The sequence below is a fragment of the Rhipicephalus microplus genome, chromosome 6, assembly GCF_043290135.1.
Source record: "Rhipicephalus microplus isolate Deutch F79 chromosome 6, USDA_Rmic, whole genome shotgun sequence".
NCBI lineage: Eukaryota > Metazoa > Arthropoda > Arachnida > Ixodida > Ixodidae > Rhipicephalus > Rhipicephalus microplus.
The window spans coordinates 84,246,895-84,266,671 of record NC_134705.1 but is presented as its reverse complement, the minus strand read 5'-3'; the positions used below and the strand labels follow the sequence as shown (position 1 = coordinate 84,266,671).

The 19,777-nt window shown below is 56.1% G+C and overlaps 1 pseudogene; it reads right to left on the bottom strand.

Moving 5' to 3' along the window:
- Positions 1-15,380: 15,380 nt before the first annotated feature.
- LOC142766441 (U2 spliceosomal RNA) lies at positions 15,381-15,562 on the bottom strand (annotated as a pseudogene).
- Between the last annotated feature and the right edge of the window lie 4,215 nt (positions 15,563-19,777).

Genomic DNA, 19,777 nt, shown 5'->3' with positions numbered 1-19,777 from the left:
GTCGGGATCCGCCGCGGCCTCGTCCACGGACGCGGGTGGCGACGGGGAGGAGGCCGGAGACACCGGGGACCCGGGCAGAACGACCGGGGACGACCCGGCATCGAGCGGCGGCGAAGACACCGCGACGTCGTAGGAGATGGTGTCGTCGTCGTCGAGCAGAAACGCGGCGTCGCCAACGGGCGAAGCCGCCGACGAGCCGCGCGGGGCAGGAGACGCGCCATCTGACGACGACGAGGGCCCGAAGTCGTATGGTACCAGGACTTGCCTGGCGGACGACGGAGGTCTTTGTGGCGACGCAGGATCCGGCGACCGTGGTGACCCGAGAACGGGCGAGGCCACGGGAACGCCGGCAGGCGTCGGGACCCCTATCTGCGGCGTAGGTGAAGACGTGCCTCCGGCGTCACGCAAGGGCTGCTCGGAGGGGGCCGGGCTTGCGGCAGGTGATGGTGCCGGCGAACCGGGGACAGAGGCCGAGCCCACGGACGTCGACGAACCGCTGGACGACAGGTACTCAAAGGCAGACGGTTCGCCGATCGACGCGGGCGAAGAGGCCCCCGACCTGGCGGCCGGAGACGACGGGGGCCGCACCGGAGATGCGGCGTCAGAGGGCGATAGGCCCCTGAGGCGTCGCGAAGCCCGGGGTGCTGCTGGCGGCGACGAGGAACCCGATCCGGACGATGACGTGTCAGACGATGATGAGCTGACGTGGCGCACACGCCGGGCAGGCGCGCGCTCACGAGCGGCGCCGGACGGCCCAGCCTGGTCGACGTGGCACCGCAGGTGATTGGCCAGGCCGCGCTTGGTAGTAAACGTGGCGTCGCACACGCCACAGCGACGGCGAGGCGTCTCCGTCGATGGCACGAGCGTGGCCCTTGCCAGGCAGTGGTGGTACGAGGGCCTGGACGTCAGCGGCGCGCCGCACACCGTGCACACGTAGATTCGTTCCCTCACACGAACGCCGTGCTCGAACTCTACGTGGCGGCGCACCGACTGCGCGCGAGACGTCCAAGCGGCCCCGTTGTACCTCATACTGCAGTTGTCGACCGGGCACTGCAGCTCCGCCGGGGCCGGGAGATACACCCACAGAACGTCGCCGTTCAGGGCCGGCTGGCGTGGTTGCACCGGGGCAGAAGGGCGTGAGGACGCCGGTGCTTCGGAACCAGCCGGTCCCGACGAGGGCGACGCAGTCGACGCCGGCGATGAAGGGCCCGCCGCGGGAGAACCAGGAGTCCCGCGCCGAGGTCGCCGTGGAGGGGGTGGTGCCGGGGAGCTAGTAGGGGCAGCAGCGTGGCGCCGCCTACCACGACGGCCCCTCGCGGAACTCGGGCGGGCAGGATCCATGGCGGCGGTCCCGGCAGGCAGCAGGACCGGACGGCAACAGCAGGGCCAGGCAGGACCAGGCGGGCCGGGCGGTGGGCGACGACGGCGATGCGGTCACAAGGGTGACCGTGACCCGATGACGTCGTCAGCAGGCGGTGACGACCGGGCCGGGCATGCAGCAGGCGGCAGGCGAAGAGCCAAGCAAGGAAATGAGCAGTAGACTCTCACCAACCGCCGTCCAGCACCCGGGGGTCGCCAGGGCCAGCGAGGACGTCCAAGGCCTCCGGGGTCAGCAGGTCCGCCACGTCCAAGGTCCGGGAACGGGAAGCTCAGCCGGTTAGCAGCAGCAGCAGCAGGTGCCCCTCCGCAAGGGCAGGCGCAGCCAGGAACGTCGTCGCCTTCCCGGGGTGGCCGAGTCCCCGGGAGGGGACGCCTCTCGACCTAGGCCAGAGGATCAAAGTGGGTCAGCTTATATTAAGCTGATAAGAACAGAGTGCTTTTATTGATGTTCAATACAAGTCTTCTAGTGACTGTAAATGCACTCGTTTGTGATTTTGGTGAGACCAGGACCGACGGCAGGAAAGTGCCCCAGAACAGTGATGCCAGAAGTTGAACCCTGTTAGACGTAGTCCAGGATCAAGAAAAGCACCAGGTAGGCTCCGGATGTGGTGTTTTCAGGAACACTGCGACCAGGGAACTCGTGCCGGACAGGAACCCATGTGTTGTGATTTGATGGTGGTGATCAGTTGATCAAGGAGGGGACCAGGCTTCGTAGTGGTAGATTACTGTCAGTTGCGGCCGTGGCCGACGTGGGTGTGGTAAACGGACCGAGACGCCGCCACCACCTCGCTGACGCAAAGTTTCTTCATCAGGCGCAGATAAGATCTGGAGCACAGTCGCCTCAGGACTTGGTCGTTGGCCGGATCCCAGGCGCCAAGTGTTCCAACGATGACCGCGGCCACCGTCACTCTCTGGTAGCGTCGGCGGAGGTAGGCAGCGACGGGTTCGTACTTGGCGAGCTTGTCGTTGCGGGCGTTCGAGAAGGCCTCTGGTGTATTTTCGAATGGACAAGCCACGTCAATCACCAAGGCCTCCTCGCCGCGCACAATGACCAGGTCAGGGCGTAGGCCAGTGTCGCCGACGAACCGGTTCTCGTAAGCCACCGTGAATTGACGGGTTGCTGCTGTACGTAGGCGTTTGACCACCGCGTTGTGCCGCGCCTGATACATGGCACTGTGTGTCATGCAGTGGCACAACACATGCGGTAAAGTCTCACGTTGGTATCCGCAGACCCGGCAACGCTGATCGCGGTCGGCGGGACCCCACATGACCGAACCGTTGAGAGGTAGTAGGTTCAGACGCGCTCGGTGGATGAAGCGCCAGTCCGCGAAGTGTGTGAACGCTCCACTCCGCATGAAATGAGAACTGGCCCGATCCGCCGAGACGCAAGCCATGACCTTGCCTTGGTTGGATTGTGCATGTAGGGCGTTGTCGCGATCTGTGGCGAGTACATCTCGCAGAGACCGCATGACGCGGTTGCGATGTGAAGGCGGTAGGGTGACGTCGCCGCACGTGATGGTGACGTGGTCGGGGCTCAACGACCACGAGACGTGTAACCGCCGGGACGCCTTGCGGGCCTCCGTCCACACGGAACGAAGCTGTGTGGCAGGTGTGGACTGAACTCCTTGGAGGTCGCCGGACAGATAAGCCTCGAGTTCGAATCGGGTCGCCTCCCATCCGAGTCGTGTCGAGGCGATGTCATAGGCGTCGGAGAGTGCCAACTCGCGCAAGCACCGATCAGACGTCGTGAGGAGTTTGAATGCCGAGTCGACGCGGCAGATGTCGCTTAACTCGGCAGCCACAGGTATGGCAACTGCCCCGCCAGCAGAGCTCCCGTAGACGTAATGGGTGGACGCGTTGGTCGGCACGTAGAGGGTTCGTTTGACAAGTGGCCGTATAGCGTCGTCGAGACGGCGCCAGTCGGACTTGCCAAGTACCCCGCATCGCATTGCGAAATTTAGGGCCGGGTACACGAAAGACTTCAGTGCATCGATGCGCTGCCAGGGGGCTAGTAGAGAGGAGAAGAGGGCCCTCGCTTGGCAGATGGCGTCGTCCACAGGTGAAGAACCGGTCCTAGCTGGAAGGCGGAAACCCACCGGGCGTCCCAAGAAACGCAGTGGCTCGGAGTTCTCGAGTGCTGAGACAGGGACGCCGGACACCTGGAATACGGTAGGACTGTGATGCGATGGTGAGGCGACTGGTGCGCGTAATTGTGAATGATTGAAAAGTGCGCGAAATTAAAGGATGGCCGAGTGCACGTGCTGGGTCGCCTGAACAACGACGACGCCGAGGACCGGTACACGTGAGAGCGTGGAGCGCAAGCATCCAAGACCATAAAGCAAACAAGGGCCAATGGCTGATCACCACGGAGTTTTGAAAGGCCAATCGGGACGAGACAAGTGTGCCCCAGAGGAAGCCAATCCTGAAGGGCAAAAGAGCTAGGAGTTCGAGGTGAACGAGGCAAGAGGAAGGTCACAGCTGGGAGCTGAAGACAGGCAGTCGGGTGGCAGACCTGAGCCTTCTGGACTTCACCCGGTCTGGACCTCCGGACAACGCCTTCCAAGGACGGCGAGCTGCCTCAACGGTCGAGACCAAGGCCTGCAGATTCCGGTGCGGGTGCAGCAACGGCAGTTCGGGTCACGGGCCTGAGCCTTGCAACCAGCCACCTCATCGGGCGAATCTGGGCCGCCACAGGCATCACCGAGCGAGTCCCGTTCCATCGTCGCCGCCAGCGAGCATCGGTACACGCCGTCGCCACCATTACAGCAGCAACGTTTTGGTGAGATCGAACTTGCTCTCTTCCCTGCACCGCCGAATCACCGCGTCAGAACTGCATCATGTAGCTGTGACTTTCCGTCGGCAGTTTCGGGACTTTAGATGTTTGTTTTCCTTCTAAATCCCGCTTTTAGCCAGCTACTCATTTCTTGTAGTTTGTGTTTGAGTTTTGCTTCAGTTCTGCAGTAAATGTTTAGGTGTTGTTTGTTAAGCAAACGGCTTTGTCCTTATTAGAAAACTCTCCGGGGCTCAACCAGGAGAAACAAATCAGCAACAAGAACCCGCATCACAAACTGGCGTCCGCAGCGACAGGACAAAGCCGTTGGTTTGACACCTTCATTTATTGACGCGGTTGACATCATGTCGAATATGCGAGAGCTAATGGCCTTGGCGGATCGCATGGGAATTGATGGGGCGGATTTTAAAGCATGGTACGAGGAGAAGGAGGCACGAGCACGAGAGGAACGGGCTGCGGAACGAGAAGCTCGAAAGGAACAGTTGGAACGGGAGACGCAGGCCAAGAAGGAGCAGCTTGAGCTCGAGACGCGCGAAAAAGAAAAACAGCTCGAACTGGAGACACGCGCAAAGAAGGAGCAGCTGGAATTAGAGAACCAAAACCTGCAACTGCGTCTTAGACTTGCCGAAGCTGAGAATAGCCGTGTAGAGACAAGAACTGTTGACTCAGCACCAGGCTCAACACAAGAAAGGAGTGTTTCATGCAGCGTGAATCCTCATAAGTTGATACCGGGATTTAATGAAAGCCGGGACGACTTGGACGCCTATTTAAAAAGGTTCGAGAGAGTCGCCATCGGTCAAGAATGGCCTAGGGACAAATGGGCCACAGCTTTAAGTTTATGTTTGAGCGGAGAAGCCTTAAAGGTGTTTGGAAGACTTTCGCCGGAGGATTCACTCGATTATGATAAAGCCAAGTTGGCGTTGCTCCAGCGTTTCCGTTTTACGGCCGAAGGGTATCGGGAAAAGTTCCGACAAAGCAAGCCACAGGACGGCGAAACAGGCAAGCAGTACGCAACTAGGCTACTGAGTTTTTTCGATCGTTGGGTCGAAATGTCGAGGACCGGAAAAGAATATTCGGCTCTTCGTAACTTGATAGTTACAGAACAGTTCTTAAGAAACTGTCATCACCGTTTGGCACTTTTCCTGCGAGAAAAGAACTTCAACAAGCTAGAGGACATGGCCGAGGCCTCAGATAACTTTTTAGAAGCTCAGAGGCAAGTCAACCTGTTAGTTTTCCGAGAAAAAGTGGAATCTAAAAGCAATACGGAAAAAAGTGGTAGTTACTCGGAGAGAGGAGCAGTACGTTGTTTTGTATGTGGCAAAATGGGTCACAGGGCATCGGAGTGCCGATCAAGGTCAAAACAACCTTTCTGTGGATATTGTCAGAAGGCGGGGCATGATTCCAAAACTTGCTCAAAGAAGAACGGTTCAGCCAACAAGACGTCATGTCTTTTGTCGCCAGAGGAGCACTCAACGGAAGTGAAGCTTTCACCGGACAAAGAAGAGGACATGGCGGGCGCCGTGAATACTCACCCGAAGTTTGCCACACACAAAATGCCCGTGTTACAGGGCCGAATCTTTGGCCGAACCGTCTCAGTGTTGCGGGATACGGGTAGCAATACACTGGTGGTGCGTCGTTCTCTGGTACCCGATGAAGCCCTCATAGGTACTACCGCTACGCTATTCTTAGCCGATGGCAGTAGCATCATCGTTCCTGAGGCGGAGGTGGAAATTCATTCACCTTATTTTTCTGGTACATCTATTGTCAAATGCATGACAAACCCACTCTACGACCTTATCGTCGGAAATGTACCAGGTTCACGTGAAGTCCATGACCCCGATACCAAGTGGGAGGAAAGGATTCCTGTAAAAACCTACCCCAACTATATAGCGAGTGGAAAAGGAGCAGATAGAGAGGATGGTACCCTGAAGTCTTCAGTGGTTGGTATCAAAATCCGAGAGCAACGGTCAATCTCATCTGAAATCGATGTACCCACCTTGAAGACGACCCGAAAGGATCTTAGTGCCGCTCAAAAACAGGACAAGACCCTAGATTCTTGCAGGAGTAAAGTAGGTCAAGGGCTACAGGGAGGATCAAAGTCCTATTCGTTCGAGATAGAAAAGGGGCTGCTATACCGCTATTATCACCTACCATCTGGTAAGGTGATTCAACAAGTAGTAGTGCCCCAAAGATTGCGCAGCCAAGTGCTTACTTTGGCGCACGAAACCCTGATGTCGGGGCATCAAGGAATAAAAAGAACGATTGATCGTGTTCTACAATCATTTTACTGGCCAGGAGTTCAAGAGGCAGTGAGGAGATACGTGCGCTCTTGTGACGCATGCCAACGAACCTACCCCAAGAGCAGAGTTGGTAAGGCACCACTAGGTCGAATGCCTTTGATAGACACCCCATTCGAAAGAGTGGCAGTGGACATTATCGGGCCTTTAAAGCCAATATCACACATGGGTAATCGATATATACTAACACTAGTGGACTTCGCTACTAGATACCCAGATGCAATAGCCCTGCCATCCATCGATTCAGCCACAGTAGCCGAGGCACTGGTAGAGATGTTTTCTCGAATCGGGTTCCCGCGTGAGGTACTTTGTGATCAGGCATCATGCTTTACATCGGAGCTAATGAGAGAGGTCAATGACTTGTTGGCGATCAAGCATCTCAGCTCCACACCCTATCATCCCATGTGTAATGGCTTAGTGGAGAGATTTAATGGCACACTAAAGCAAATGTTGCGTAAATTGTGCCAAGAGGAGCCCAAGACATGGGACCGACTATTAGCCCCACTCCTGTTTGCGTACCGGGAAGTCCCGCAAGCCAGCTTGGGATTTTCGCCTTTTGAGCTGATCTACGGTAGAAATGTTCGAGGACCTCTCAGTCTACTTAAAGAATTATGGACCGGAGACAATCAAAGCGAGGAAGTGAAGACAACATATGGGTATGTCCTGGATCTCAGAGATCGCCTAGAAAAAACATTGCAGTTGGCACAAGAAAATCTGTCACGAGCTAAAACAACGCAGAAGAAATACTATGACCGGGGAAGTCGGATGCGTCGGCTAAAGGTTGGAGACCGCGCCCTCGTACTACTTCCCACGACGGAAAACAAGCTTATGATGCATTGGAAAGGACCTTTCAGGGTCACAGGAAAGAAGGGTGACTCTGACTACTGGCTGGATATGGGACATACTACCAAGCTGTTCCATATAAACATGTTAAAACGCTACGAAGAGCGTCCTCCAGAAATATCACCCCAGTCCGCATCTTTCATTGTAGTGGAAGAGGAAGAGACAGACACGCCAGTGCCTACCTTTAAAGCTACTGAGGGCTTTGGTACTGAAGCTATCAAGCTTGGTCCTAACCTCAGGAATAGACAAAGGGAAGAAATTGACGAGCTCCTAGCCACCCATAAAGACGTCTTTTCCGAAGTCCCCGGCAAGACAAACTTGTTAGAGTGTCGTCTTAAACTGACAACGTCCGAGCCTATCAACACTCCACAATATCCGTTACCATTCGCAATGAAAGAGGTAGTTGAGAAAGAAGTCGGAGAAATGCTGCGACTCGGAGTGATTGAAAGGTCCGACTCACCTTACAACTCACCATTGGTGCTGGTGAAGAAGCCCGATAAGAGTTACCGTACTTGCATCGACTTCCGTCGCATCAATGATGTGTTGGTCTCCGACGCAGAACCAATTCCGAGAACGGATGTATTGTTTACAGAGATCGGCACCAGAAAATTCTTCTCCAAGTTTGACCTTACGAAAGGATACTGGCAGGTGCCCTTGGACAAAGAATCCCGGCTAAAAACGGCATTCTCCACCCAATCGGGACACTACCATTTCCTCTATATGCCATTCGGTATCAAAACAGCGTCCGCAGTGTTTACCCGGCTAATGAGACGTCTCCTTCAGGGCATCCCGAACGTCGTTCATTATATCGATGATGTTCTCGTCGCTACGACAACCTGGGAGGAACACATGCAGACTCTGAGTGAACTGATGAATAGGATTCGAGAAGCAGGACTCAAAATTAAGCCCCAGAAATCGGAGATTGGAATGAAGTCGATTGTGTTCCTGGGTCATCGACTGGGAGATGGAACAATTCAGCCGGTAGAGGACACGATCATAAAAATCGCCAAAGCCCCATTACCCACTACGAAGAAACAACTACGTTCGTTTCTTGGCTTGGCAGGATATTATCGTGATCTAATCCCTCACTACGCTGAGAAGGCACGGCCTCTGACAGAGATGACAAAGAAAAGGGAGAGTAACAAGATCAATTGGAATATTGAAGGGCAGACAGCTTTCGAAACACTAAAGCAAGCTCTGGCGTCTGGACCTATTTTAAAGGCTCCGGATCTCAAACGTGGATTTGTACTCCGCAGTGACGCCTCCGATTCTTGCATCGGTGCAGTCCTTATGCAAGAGCACGACGGTGTTTTATACCCGGTAAAATACGCCAGTCGTCAGCTACTGCCTCGAGAACAGAACTACTCAACAATCGAGCGGGAGTGTCTCGCGTTGGTGTGGGCAGTGGAAAAGTTCCACATATTTTTGTATGGGACATATTTCACGGTTCAAACAGATCACCAACCGTTGCAGTACTTATCTCGAGCAAACCACCTCAACAGCAGAGTTCTGCGGTGGAGTTTAGTACTGCAAGAGTACAACTTTCACGTAGAACATATAAAGGGATCCGAGAATGTTGGAGCCGACTACATGAGTAGGTTGCAGTGAATATGTTCTGTGTGTTATTATTACAAGGTTATGCTTGTGTGGTGGACTGTTACTGGAGTTAATGACTGTATTTGTACTGTTCTTAGTTGCTGCCAAAAACTTTTCTTATTGTTGTTGGTTGAATGTTACGTTCTGTGGACTCGGTGTTTCGACGTGAGACATGTCAACGAAGAAGCAGTGTGGTGCCATCGGTGTGTTGTGATAGCTTGTGTGGTGCGCATCGAACGACAGTTTTTCAACGGGAAAAACTTCTTCGAAAGGGGGCCATTGTGATGCGATGGTGATGCGACTGGTGCGCGTAATTGTGAATGATTGAAAAGTGCGCGAAATTAAAGGATGGCCGAGTGCACGTGCTGGGTCGCCTGAACAACGACGACGCCGAGGACCGGTACACGTGAGAGCGTGGAGCGCAAGCATCCAAGACCATAAAGCAAACAAGGGCCAATGGCTGATCACCACGGAGTTTTGAAAGGCCAATCGGGACGAGACAAGTGTGCCCCAGAGGAAGCCAATCCTGAAGGGCAAAAGAGCTAGGAGTTCGAGGTGAACGAGGCAAGAGGAAGGTCACAGCTGGGAGCTGAAGACAGGCAGTCGGGTGGCAGACCTGAGCCTTCTGGACTTCACCCGGTCTGGACCTCCGGACAACGCCTTCCAAGGACGGCGAGCTGCCTCAACGGTCGAGACCAAGGCCTGCAGATTCCGGTGCGGGTGCAGCAACGGCAGTTCGGGTCACGGGCCTGAGCCTTGCAACCAGCCACCTCATCGGGCGAATCTGGGCCGCCACAGGCATCACCGAGCGAGTCCCGTTCCATCGTCGCCGCCAGCGAGCATCGGTACACGCCGTCGCCACCATTACAGCAGCAACGTTTTGGTGAGATCGAACTTGCTCTCTTCCCTGCACCGCCGAATCACCGCGTCAGAACTGCATCATGTAGCTGTGACTTTCCGTCGGCAGTTTCGGGACTTTAGATGTTTGTTTTCCTTCTAAATCCCGCTTTTAGCCAGCTACTCATTTCTTGTAGTTTGTGTTTGAGTTTTGCTTCAGTTCTGCAGTAAATGTTTAGGTGTTGTTTGTTAAGCAAACGGCTTTGTCCTTATTAGAAAACTCTCCGGGGCTCAACCAGGAGAAACAAATCAGCAACAAGAACCCGCATCACAAGGACGCATTCCGACGGGGGTCATGCCACTCATATGCACAGTAGAGCACTTTGATGGATTTAAAGCTAGTCCAAGAGGACCAGCTAGGGACTCCACCCTGTCAATTCGCTGCTGTAGGAGGGAAGGGTAGTCGGCCAGCGGCGTGAGGTCGTCTGCGTATGCGAGAATTTTATGGTCGTCTTCATCGCCCTGTACGCCACGAATGATCGGGTCCACGACGAGGTTAAAAAGCAACCCCGATAGGGGGCAACCTTGGCGGAGACCTGATCGAATAGGTACCGGCTCTGTTACTCCTTCAGCTGCGACGATGAGGGTATTGTTATCGCGGTAGAGATCTGCGATTATCTCAGTGAATGTGTCTCCAGCACCAGCTCCCCGTAGAGCGTCGAAGAGGGCCTGATGGGGTACGGACCCGTAAGCATTGGTGAAATCCAGTAGTGCTGCACAGAAGTCCGGGCCACCAGCTCTTGCCGCGTCGAACTTGTGCTGGAACACATAATTGAGCTCGAATACCCCATCGTGCGGGAGGAAGCCCTTTTGGCAATGGGAAAGAACTTGATGGTCCGTAATCCATTTTTGTAGTCGGGCTGCCAAGCACTTGGCGTATAGTTTTGAGGCTGTACTTCCAAGTGCTATCGGTCGCCAATTACCAGGAATCGAAGGGTCCCCTCTCTTGTGAATTAATATTGTCCTTGAGGTCCGCCATGAGTCAGGTGTTCGACGGTGGTGAATACAGGCGTTAAACAGTGCAGACAGGAATTTAGCTTCTGGGTCGACGGACTTCCAGTGTCGATAGGTGAGCCTGTCGGAGCCAGGAGATGTATTCTCTGATTTGCGAAGCCGGAGAAGGACCTCGTCTGCCGAGAAAGACGCCATATTCACAGGTTCGGGGGCCAGAGGTCGTTGAAAGAGGGTTGTCGTGTCAGCTGTGCGGTGAGACCAGGTAGAGCCCCAATGATCCTGGAGTTCCTGAAGTGGTATGTCGCAGGACCGGGGAGGACCTTCCAGTATCAGTCGCACAGCACGACGACGATTCCGGCGGTATAATCGCTGGATGTCCGTAGCGTTCTCGGGGTTGATCGAGCGTGGGGACCGACCAGGTACTACGGAAGGGAGACGAACAGCCTCCGTAGCTATGGTAACGGCTTGTGTCCACGCCTGGTCACATATCGCCCAGGAATCCTGCGTTGGTGGATTACGCAGTGTGGAACGGAGTGATTGTACTTGCTGTGCAAGCAGAGCCGTGTTGTCTGGTGGCATGTCCATTGCCGGGTCATCCACTGGTACGTCAGGGGCGTCGTCATCGTTAACCGCCTCGTCAGGGTCATCGGTCCGTTCCGGGAGTGAAGATGAAGGGGAACTCGAACGAGAGGTCGATGAATCTGGAGAGATAGTCGGATGAGCTGACGTACCAGGCGTAACAGTTGTCTCGCCAGATGTGGATTGGTCGGGTGGCACGGGCGTTGGCGGTCCGGGATCCGAAGGTAGCGATCGAGGCGTCGTATAACCGGAATTAGAAGTGGTTGCTGTGTTGTCCGGTGTGGAAGACGCTGTAGACCGTGAAGCCGACGGAGAACCGGTAGCCGAAGTGCTATAGACCGAACCCGTACTCGAGGATGGCGTCGATGTAGAAGACTTGCCTCCACGACGTCTTCGAGGCCGGGAAACGGTTTCTGTAACCTGTACTTCCTGTTGGACTCGGTGAGCTGTACCTGAAGGAGCTGGTCCGGGAGATGGTGTGCTCTCTGTGCCAGAGGAATTAGAGGGAGTCGCCGTAGGCTGCCGTGGCGGGCGAAGAGGTACAAATGGAGTGGATTCCTCTTGCGCATGCCGCGCCATAGTGTGCCGGGCCAAGGAGCGATCGCAATTGAAGCTCTTCGGGCAATATCGGCAGGGGTGGTAAGGCTCGTTCGAGGCAGGACCCGGGCAGTCGTGGCGGGCAGACAGCGAATTCAACCGGGCATCACAGGCGACGCACCGGTAGAGACGCCCCGTTGGCCGAACCCCGTGTTTCTGCTCCATGTGGGACCGCCACGCGGACAGTCGGAGCGAGACTGATGTGCGGGCTTGGCAGCCTGCGCAACAGGGATACGGACAACGAAGGATCCCAGGCACCGGCAGGTACACCGTCATGATGCCCTGGTGAATGACGGGCGGTCGGGAGCGAGGAGGGCCCGATGCTGCCGCTGAAACGCCAGTAGACGCGGGTGTGCCAGGACGAGGCCGCTGGGCCGGCGGGGGCGCCGGTGTGCTCGTCCCCGAAGGAGGAGCGGGACGCCGCCGACGGCTACCGGAACCCGGGAAGAGCGGCTCGACGGATACGGCAGGTGGCCGGCGGGGAGCAGACATGGCCAGGCAGGGACTTCTCCAGGTCCTCGAGGACGGACGTCCGGACAGGAAGGCCGGGGCGTCGGCGAAGTGGTCACGAAGACCGGGGTCCGTTAGTGTCACCAGCAGGCATTGGCGACCGGACCGGGAGTGGCAAGCAAGAAAAGGCTTGTAGACTCTCACCACTCCCGGAGGGCGTCTTCTCCCGCTGGCTTGACTGGAACGCCCGGTCGGTCGGTGTCCACGTCCCCGTGGCTTGATGTCCGGTCCGGTAGGCTCCGACGACGGCGGCGATGAAGTGGTCACGAGGACCGGGGCCCGTGGGTGTCGTCCGCAGGCATTGACGACCGGGCCGGGAGTGGCAGGCAAGAAAAGGCTCGTGGACTCTTACCACTCCCGGAGGGCGTCTGCTCCTGCTGGTGGGCCCGCCGCGTCGGTAGATGGCCGGAGACTCCTTCGAAGGTGCAGCAGGGCCGAGGAACCAGGTGGACCCAGGAACAGCGTAGCTCCGTGCGACCAGGGGGGGGACCTTCCAGGGCGGTCGGCTCCCCGGGAGGGACCGTTCTCGACCTTTGGCTGTAAAGATCAAAGTGGGAGATCCACGTGTACTACACTTTGATCTTAGCCAAAAGGCCGAGAAGCGATGCAATTCATTAGCACGTAATTAAAATCCATTCTTTCACACCTCGTACTTAGTTCTGGCCAAAAGCCGGGCAAACAGTAGCAAAGCAATTCCGACGTCCACCCATGCACAACCAGCATTGTGCACCGACAGCGGCAGCGCTGGCTTCACGGCATTGCTTTTATCCCCAGTCCGCTTGAAGTTTCTAGTTTCGCTTACAAACATGTTAAAACTGAAACCTTCTTTTTCCCAGAGGTCGAAGCCACGCGTGCTTGCTTGCATGCGTACTCTCTATGCGCCCATGACGTCACACCAAATGCTTGCTGGCGAACATTATCAGGCATGTCGCGAGGGATGCTACAGCATTTGTTTTAAAAACTGATGCATAGTGTACATGTCCAACTCGAGCACCAAAGTCTGGAAGGAAGGAAAAAAAAAAATGACTGTGCAAAATGTGAATACGTCACCCATCCAACATGGCTTCTACGCCGGCTGCCCAAGCAACGCCTCTGCAACGACGCCCACAATCATCGGCAAAAAGGTGGTGCCTTTGGCTGCTTCAGCACGCTCAACATATGCCTTGCAAGTTCCGACGTGGCGGAACACCGCACCGAGGTCGACGAAGGTCCTGCCGTGAAAGGCAGACCCGGGAATGCGTGCGAAACGTCTACCGCGTGGGTTGTGAAGCCGGTGAATGAAGGATCATGTGGCAGAGGGTGACGGAACGTGAGTGTGCGACTTGACGCTGCGATGTCGTTCAAGCGTTCAACGGGCCGGCAGGTTCTGTCTGTCGTGGTCGAAAACGTCCGAGTTTTGCTGATTCCGAGGGGTAGGAGTGCTATGGTGGCGTGTACGAGGCGCTGGTGCGGCGCTCCGTCGATCGTGCCGGACGGACATGAGGCGGCCGAAGGCGGTCGTGAAGTGGTCGCGGAAATCAGTGGAGAAGTACTCGCCTGCGCTTTTCGTCGAAGACGCGCGACAGACGGTCTTCGGGAGACACGGGTGGTTGCACAAATGCGACCGTGCGTCAACGTGCAGCCATATTCGTGGATTATTTCGCCCCATTACGATAGCTTCGTCACTGCGCTCGCTGGTGTTGCTTGTTTTTGTTGACCTTCACTTGTGGCTCACACCCACTGTGGGGGATTGGCTGGTTTGTTGTTCTGCTTCTTCGACTTCTACATACTCGGCTTAGTGAAGCTGTGAGGAGTGACGAGTGGGTACGGAGGCAAAGCGCGCCCGGGGCGTGATCTCACGCGTCCTGGGGTCCACGTCGCTTCAGGTACGTGCGTGGTGCGTCCGAACGTCTAGTGCGCAATTTTCTTGGAACTTCCAGCAACTGGCAATTCCATTGAGGTGAGCGTGCGAGGATGTTCGTTGTAATTAACGAGAGCCAACGGTGGATGAGCTGGTATGAGATGGTGTTCAGAAATGAAGTGTTTGATCAACAAGGCGATGCCCGCCGTGGTGGTCTGATGGCCGTAAGGTACTCGGCTGCTGACCCGCAGGTGGTGGGATCGAATCCCGGCCGCGGCGGCTGCATTTCCCTGTGCTCAGATTAGGGTGCACGTGAAAGAACCCCAGGTGGTCGAAATTTTCCCATAATCATATGGTGGTTTTGGGACGTCAAACCCCAAAGGTCAGTGGACATAGGAAAAGCACATCGGGGCTTTGCCGCTCCACCGTACAGCAGGTGTGTGCGGAGTGGGTCCTGTGGCGTTCTTTGCGATTTTAATTTGTGATGGGGAATAGTGTAGATGCGTAGACGTGGCGAGAGCACGCGTCTTCAGGTTCAGACGCCGCGTGAAGATGTGAAATAAAAATGCCTTCGCTTGCCACTGCAACTGTAAACAGAAACACCAACCAAACCCCATTTTCTAGAGGCTTTTTTTATTTTTCGTTGCGAAACGGGTGAATTCAAAAAGCGGAAATAGCTTGGCACATACATACACACTTCTACACACATACATACATACACATCGCACATGCATACACATCGTATACACACTTCTAGCTTTCCTCCGAAACAGTAATGATAATTTCCTCAATAGTTTTATTAATATGAGTAGGAACGTTAAAAAAAATAAGAAACTTGAGTATGTACGTGTGAACATAACAAAATAAAAGAGACCCTCCATATATGAAATACACACGGAAACATTTATTTTCCCAGAGCAATCGTAAGTGTAAACACAGCTAGCGCACTCCCTGCACGCGAATACCGCGTCAGCCGGGGCGGCGTGCCGCCACCGTCTCGGACACTCGACGCACCCAAGCCGTTTACCCCGGTATCATGGGTAAATCCGAACACTCCTTCTATCATTGAATTTATTGTCGAACTCACCCCGCAGGGGGTGAGTGGGCCGATCCCGGAGGTAGTGCAATACCGGGCCAACCCGTGGCGGAGGTGAAGCAAGCTTCAAGCACTCCGCCGCATCACAAAAATAAGTTTAATATCTTGGATCCAAATAGGATCCGTATCAGATATTAAGCTGATAAGAACAGAATTTTTTATTATGCTTAGTACACAAACATCATACATGGTTATATAACAGAACAAGAAACGGTAATAAAAGGTGTATATAATAAAATCAGGTAACAAAAAGGCTAAAAAAGAGTTAGTGGTGTTAGTATGAATAAAAGCGTACAACAATAAAAAACGCGGTATCGCTTCTCGAATAAAAAACTATTTACAAAACGCCTATATGGCCACGATAAATGTCCGTAGAGGCAGCGATCGTGTCTGAAACGCAAAGTCTTTTCATGGTGCGCAGGTAGCTCCTGGAGCAGAACCTGCGGCAGACACGATCGTTGGCCGGATCCCACGAGCCGAGGCAGCCTACGACGATGGCGTCGACGGAGACGCGCTGGAACCGCTGGAGGAGATGACGCTGTAGAGGGGCGTACTTCTCCTCCTTGACCCTCCGAGCCTCCTGGAACGCCTGCATGCGGTTGTCGAAGGGACAGCAGACGTCCAGGATCAGGGCTTCCTCACCACGGGCCAGGACGAGGTCGGGTCGCAAGCCGGGGACGCCGACCTGCTGGTTCTCCCCGATGACGGTGAACCGCTCCAGGGCCGCCTTCTTGAGGCGCGCAACGATGGCGTTGTGGCGCTCTGTCATGGCCCGGCTCTGCCGCATGCAGTGGCAGAGGACGTGCGGCAGGGTCTCCTCCCCGTACCCGCAGCGTCGGCACCTCTTGTCAGCTGCGGGCACCCACGTTCTTGTGCCGTTCAGGGGGAGGAGATTCAGCCGGGCTCGATGAATGAAGCGCCACTCCTTGAAGCGAGTGTAGCGGCCGGACCTCATGAAGTGGAAACTGGCGGGGTCCGCCGCTACACACGCCATCGCTTTGCCCTGGGACGGCTTCTCCTGGAGAGAACGGTCCCGGTCCTGGTTGAGGATGGCCCGAAGGATCTTGATCAGCTTGTTCCGGTTCCGCGCTGACACCGTGGCCTCTCCGCAGGTGATGCGGGCGCCCTGGTCCAGTAGCTCCCAGACGACGGACAGGCGACGGGAGGCTTTGCGTGCCTCCGTCCAGACAGACTGCAGCTGGGTCGCAGTCTGCCGGAAGTCGCCCTCCGTTTCGCCTGAGAGGTAGGCCTCGGTGTCGTCCGTGTCCGCCGGTCGCCTCAGCCGCCTCGACACCACCCGGTTGAGCTCCTCCCTCGCTCGCTCCCGGACCTCCAGATCAGTCGACGACAGGAGCTTGAAGGCCCCGTCCACTCGGCAGATGTCGCTGAGCTCCGCCGCAAGAGGGATCCCTGCAGTGCCGGCATGTGCGCTCCCGTACACATACTCGTTTGACGCTCTGGCCGGCACGTACAGGGTCTTCTTGATCAGCGGGCGAAGCTCCTCGTCCAAGCGATGCCACTCTCCTTTGCTGGCAAGGCCCACCCGCATGGCGAAGTTGAGGGCTGGATATAGAAATGTTTTAATAGAATCCAGCCTCTGCCATGGGGTGAGCATGGAGGAGAGCAGCCGTCTGCCGAGATGGATGGCCTCGTCGACCGTTGTCTGGTCCGGTAGCACCCGAAACCCCACAGGACGCCCCAGGAACCGGTGCCCCTCGAAGTCCGCCAGTGCCGGGACCGGGACGCTCCCCACGGTCAAAGTGGTGGGCCGTGTGCCCACCGGGTAGCGCCCGGACAGGTGGAGGGTGCGGCACTTGGCAGGCTTCAGTCGCAGCCCGAGCGGGTCCGAAAGGGCCGTCACCACGTTGAGGCGGCGCTGCAAGGTGGCGGGATCCCCGGCGAGCAGCGTCAGATCATCGGCGTAGGCAAGGATGTTGTGTTGCCTATCGCCTCCCTGCACCGCTCTAATGATGGGGTCCACCACCAGGTTGAACAGCAGGCCGCTCAGGGGACAGCCTTGGCGTAGGCCCGCTCCGATGGCGATTGGCTCTGTGGTGCCGTCAGCTGCCACGACGCAGGTGGTGTTGGCGCGGTAGAGTTCCTCCACGATCTCCGCGAAGGGCTCCCCCGCGCCGGCGCCGCGGACAGCGTCGACGAGGGCCTCATGGGCGACCGAGCCGAAGGCGTTGGCGTAGTCGAGGAACCCCACGCACAGCTCCCCACCTCCCGTCCTGGCGTCGTCCAGGCGTCCCTGCAGCACGAAGTTGTGTTCGAACACCCCATCGTGCGGCAGGAAGCCCTTCTGACACCTGGACAGTACCGCATGGTCGCCCAACCACCGCTGCAGCCGCGTGGTGAGACACCCGGCATACAGTTTGGCGATCGTTCGACCAAGGGCAATGGGTCGCCAGTTTGTGGGGTCCTCGCGGTCGCCCTTCTTGTGAATGAGGATCGTCCTCGTCGACTTCCAGCTCCGGGGTGTGCGGCGATATTTGAGGCAGACGTTGAATACCGCCGCAAGGTACCGCCCTTCAGGGTCCACCTGCCTCCAGTGGTGGTAAGTGAGGCGGTCCTCTCCCGGAGCTGTACTCTCGCACCTTCGGAGCTTGGCTGCGACCTCGTCGTCCAAGAAGGGGCAGAGGTCCAGTTCCTCGTTGGTGGGGGCTCGCGTCCTGAGAATTGTTGTGTCCACTGCTGCCGGAGACCAGAGGCGGGTGTAGTAGCTTTGAAGCGTGCCTGGGTCAATGGGGCAGAGCTGCGAAGGGCCCTCCGCAATCAGCCGGATGGCCCGGCGCCGGTTCCTCCTGTAAAGAGCCTGTATCTGGGAGGGGTTATCGGGATTAATCTCGCGCCGAGGTGGTGTTTGGCGCGAGTCCCGATTGGGCAGCCTCAGGTGGTCAGTAATGGCTGCCTCTGCGCGGCAGCCATTACTGACCACACTTTGATCTTAGCCAAAAGGCCGAGAAGCGATGCAATTCATTAGCACGTAATTAAAATCCATTCTTTCACACCTCGTACTTAGTTCTGGCCAAAAGCCGGGCAAACAGTAGCAAAGCAATTCCGACGTCCACCCATGCACAACCAGCATTGTGCACCGACAGCGGCAGCGCTGGCTTCACGGCATTGCTTTTATCCCCAGTCCGCTTGAAGTTTCTAGTTTCGCTTACAAACATGTTAAAACTGAAACCTTCTTTTTCCCAGAGGTTGAAGCCACGCGTGCTTGCTTGCATGCGTACTCTCTATGCGCCCATGACGTCACACCAAATGCTTGCTGGCGAACATTATCAGGCATGTCGCGAGGGATGCTACAGCATTTGTTTTAAAAACTGATGCATAGTGTACATGTCCAACTCGAGCACCAAAGTCTGGAAGGAAGGAAAAAAAAAAATGACTGTGCAAAATGTGAATACGTCACCCATCCAACATGGCTTCTACGCCGGCTGCCCAAGCAACGCCTCTGCAACGACGCCCACAATCATCGGCAAAAAGGTGGTGCCTTTGGCTGCTTCAGCACGCTCAACATATGCCTTGCAAGTTCCGACGTGGCGGAACACCGCACCGAGGTCGACGAAGGTCCTGCCGTGAAAGGCAGACCCGGGAATGCGTGCGAAACGTCTACCGCGTGGGTTGTGAAGCCGGTGAATGAAGGATCATGTGGCAGAGGGTGACGGAACGTGAGTGTGCGACTTGACGCTGCGATGTCGTTCAAGCGTTCAACGGGCCGGCAGGTTCTGTCTGTCGTGGTCGAAAACGTCCGAGTTTTGCTGATTCCGAGGGGTAGGAGTGCTATGGTGGCGTGTACGAGGCGCTGGTGCGGCGCTCCGTCGATCGTGCCGGACGGACATGAGGCGGCCGAAGGCGGTCGTGAAGTGGTCGCGGAAATCAGTGGAGAAGTACTCGCCTGCGCTTTTCGTCGAAGACGCGCGACAGACGGTCTTCGGGAGACACGGGTGGTTGCACAAATGCGACCGTGCGTCAACGTGCAGCCATATTCGTGGATTATTTCGCCCCATTACGATAGCTTCGTCACTGCGCTCGCTGGTGTTGCTTGTTTTTGTTGACCTTCACTTGTGGCTCACACCCACTGTGGGGGATTGGCTGGTTTGTTGTTCTGCTTCTTCGACTTCTACATACTCGGCTTAGTGAAGCTGTGAGGAGTGACGAGTGGGTACGGAGGCAAAGCGCGCCCGGGGCGTGATCTCACGCGTCCTGGGGTCCACGTCGCTTCAGGTACGTGCATGGTGCGTCCGAACGTCTAGTGCGCAATTTTCTTGGAACTTCCAGCAACTGGCAATTCCATTGAGGTGAGCGTGCGAGGATGTTCGTTGTAATTAACGAGAGCCAACGGTGGATGAGCTGGTATGAGATGGTGTTCAGAAATGAAGTGTTTGATCAAC